Raw genomic sequence first — 3,716 nt, 5'->3', positions numbered from 1 at the left:
GACATATGAAGGGTTGTGGGTTCAATTGACCTCACAGAAACTTCAATTATATATTTTACCAAGTAAATTATTTTTTGAACTTACACAAATTACCTTGAAATCATTCATTAGTTATTTAGAAAATATTCTCCCTCAGCAACTTTCTTCATAGCATTATCAAATTAGCCGTTAACTTAATGATGAAATCCAAAAATTTAAAGCATGATAAGATCAATTGGGTTCAATATACACAACCACATCAGCTTAATGGAAATTAAATAAAAAAAGACTAATACAATCTAAAATTTCATCTTGATATTGTACATATCAAGAAGACTGTCATAAGATGTTGCACTTGCCTGAACTTAAGGATCGATTGAACAGGACCGTAGATCTCATCTTGTGCTATTTTCATTTCATCCTATAAATTTCAAATATCACAACTGTCATCACAAATGCAGATTGAGAGTTTACCAAACCTTTATAGATTTAAGGACTAAGCCATACTTGTACATCAGAGAAGATAGTCGGCTGAATGTAATAACCTTTGTTTCCAATTCGATCTCCACCTGTTACTAGCGTAGCACCACTGTTGATTCCCGATTTGATGTAACGCAAGATCTTGCTAAACTACTCCTCATCAATCTGAGATATGTGTGAAGAACGAAAGTACTCAATATGGACAGGTTTCAGAACTTATTTGTTAAGAAGCTAGACGACTTTTTCATACATGTTTTATACGAGTTATGCACGATCAAACAATAATCGAATGAGATGAAAATTAGTATGAGCACATAAATTAAGACACAAACAAATACGGCAGTTTCTACCTTTCAGAGAGAACAAAGACAGAAAAAGGAGGATACCTGAGGACCTTGTTCAACACCCTTTTTAAAGGGGTCTCCAACAATGCGTTTTAAGGCACGGACTTTTGCTTTCTCTACAAACTCATCGTATATACGCTCCTGAACAATGGAATCAATCTCATCAATGAAGATAATTGAGGGTGCATTTTTCCTTGCTTCCTCAAAAGCCTTCCTCAAATTACTCTCACTCTCCTGAGAATCATCCTCACCTATAATGTAGACATCATGAGTCTACGGCCCAGCAAGCACAATCCATTATGAATAAAAGGACATCCATGAAATAGTAGAGATAGCAACTAGAAGTCAAATAGAGAAACAGAATGTATTAATTACTAAATAAAAATAAAATATTAATAAACATGTACAAGTGATACCCCATAGCTAATAGAGTGAATATGTCACATATCCGGTAACCACAATTAGAGTCAGTCAACAGTTAGCCAGTCAACAGTCCCATGAACCTAGAGGTACCTCCTAGAGAACATGCAGTCAGTCATATAGCTGAAGCTACCATATATAATTTATCAGTCATGTTTGGATGGGTCCTCCCCGGAGCTCATCCCGGGTCACTCATCCCGTACTATCGCCACATATGCTCATACTCATTCTATTAGCTATGTAGAAAACCATAAACAACTACCTTATCATGTGACAATTTATCATGCCTAGCTATTTCATTCTTACAGTCAACATATCCATTCACAGTGCCCATTCCTTATCTGTATTTCATATAGCATAGCTATACACAATATAAGCATGCGTATCAAAACCCAGGAAACTATCACAGAATATTCATATTATCATGGTAGAAAGCAGTCACGATTTTTAAGAAAAGCATGCAATCATACAGGGTATTAGATCACAGAACTAGTAACAACCAAAGATTAGATTTTTGAACTTCTACCAAAAACCACAATCAAAACACCTCTGCTCGGAAAAAATTAGAACCCATCAACACCGTAACAATTTCGAAGAGAGAAGCTTAACTACAATTTCAAATCGTCTTTGAAATCCCAGCCACCATAAACGGACCTTCCAGCTTCAAAGGTCACCCCCACTTCCAAACAAAATTTCAAAGTCTAGTACACCACAATTAAGTCCGAACCGAAAAGCAAAACAAATCTCAAATTCATCTCGAAGATGTCGCAAGAATCAACACACCAGAGCTCCACAGAAATCCCAATTCATGACACATTCCACCAACCAGCCATTAAGCCAAGCATATCAACGAACAGGTAACGTGCAAGGTGTGCAAAACACTTACAGCAGCAACAATATGGTGGAACTCGATTAAAAACTCATACACAGTCAATCAAACATTGCAAGATTTGTATTAAGAACATTCCAGTGGTTATCAAGCTTCAACAATAACCGAATACACCGACCAGATATTGAAATCCAGAAATCAGGCGATTTCAACTGCACTTCGATGAACCTTCGATTCAAATCGATAAATCTCAGGGGAAACCGAGTACAATCTCATTCACAGACAAGCGAAATCCACAAGATTCACCACAGAGTAGACCATCGGAAATCCATTTCCATCATAATAGAACGCAGGGAAAAAACTCAGAAACCACGCGATTCAAACTAAGAAATCCCCAATGAAACCTCAACAGAACAAGGCTCTAAAGAACGTAAACCTTTCGCAAATCATTTCACCAATCTCTGCACCTAAGAGAAATGATCCACACCTCCTAAGTTCCTACCACCTTACCTCACAGATCTCGCACAATCATAAAGGGAATGAACTTGCCTTTCCTTGCGTTTCCCCTTTCCAGTGTTGCTTCTACGAGTCCTCACGCGATGGTAGCACGGTCGTGAGGTGGTGGCAGGAATCCATGTCTAGGCGCATTGCCCCTTGAGAACCGCCTGCGTGAGGTGGCGCCTGGCGGAGAGCTCGGTCGTCGATGAGGTGCTTCGCCAATTTGGTGGAGCGACAGCCCCGAAAGGAACAGCGATCGCGAGTGGAGATGGTGTGGTTCGATGTTGTTTGGCGTGTTTAGGGCTACAGTGAACGGGTCGGTAAAGTTTAGTTTTTATAAGTAAGTTATCTTGCCTAACTTCGGATGTGGTCATGGGCGTCCTCTCGCTGTTAGGATCTCGTCGGCCCCTGCCTCAGCCGGGAAGAGCGAAGAGAGGAAGGAGGAGGAGGAAGAGATGATCGGACGAGGAGGCAGAACGGAACGATTTATGTTGCGGTTTTGCTTAGGACCGAAGCAGGTGGTTTTGTTCCTGATCGGAAGAGGCAAGTACGTCGATCTAGAAGGAGAAGAGGGGGATAAGGCTGAGAGAGATGGCCGGAGGAAAGTGGTGGTGGCGTCGCGACGATATAGGTTTAGGGCTAAGTATGAGTGGAAGACGCGATATAGGTTCAGGTTTGGAGGGAAGAGTGAAGTGTTGCAAATTTCGGCTAAGTATGGGTGGAAAAATTAAATTATTTTATTTTATCATAGACATCGGATTTTAAAAACCGTTGTTAAAATCGGTGTCTATTAACGAAAAAAATGCGCTCATAGACATCGCCTAAAAAACCGATGTCTATGAGCAAAAATCTGTGCTCATAAACACCGATTTTTGAAAAAACCGGTGTAAAATACTCAAAGACATCTGTTTTTGCTTAAAATCGTTGTTGTTCCACCGATGTCTATGAGGGTTTTTGTTGTAGTGATATAGCATGAGGACAAAGATAAAGTAATGACAAACTGAATTGAATTATATTAAAATAAAGGTTGTTTATTTACAAGAGTCAATAAATCCCTAGCCAACAGTTGGCTTTACAAGGCACTTACTCTAACACCCATGCCGTTAACGACTGCTATCATTGCCTTCTATTCCTATGCACCATAAGCAGCCATTCATCGCTCTGTC

General features: G+C 39.8%; 1 long non-coding RNA gene across 1 annotated transcript; it reads right to left on the bottom strand.

Moving 5' to 3' along the window:
- Positions 1 to 331: 331 nt before the first annotated feature.
- Positions 332 to 925, bottom strand: LOC122026352. Its single transcript, XR_006124116.1, has 3 exons — positions 846 to 925; positions 487 to 624; positions 332 to 400 (listed from the first exon to the last, which is right to left on the bottom strand). It is a non-coding gene; the product is annotated as an uncharacterized LOC122026352 (long non-coding RNA).
- Positions 926 to 3,716: the final 2,791 nt, after the last annotated feature.

This window comes from Zingiber officinale, chromosome 10A (assembly GCF_018446385.1).
Source record: "Zingiber officinale cultivar Zhangliang chromosome 10A, Zo_v1.1, whole genome shotgun sequence".
NCBI classification, from domain to species: Eukaryota; Viridiplantae; Streptophyta; class Magnoliopsida; order Zingiberales; family Zingiberaceae; genus Zingiber; species Zingiber officinale.
This window is presented reverse-complemented; position numbering and strand designations above follow the sequence as displayed.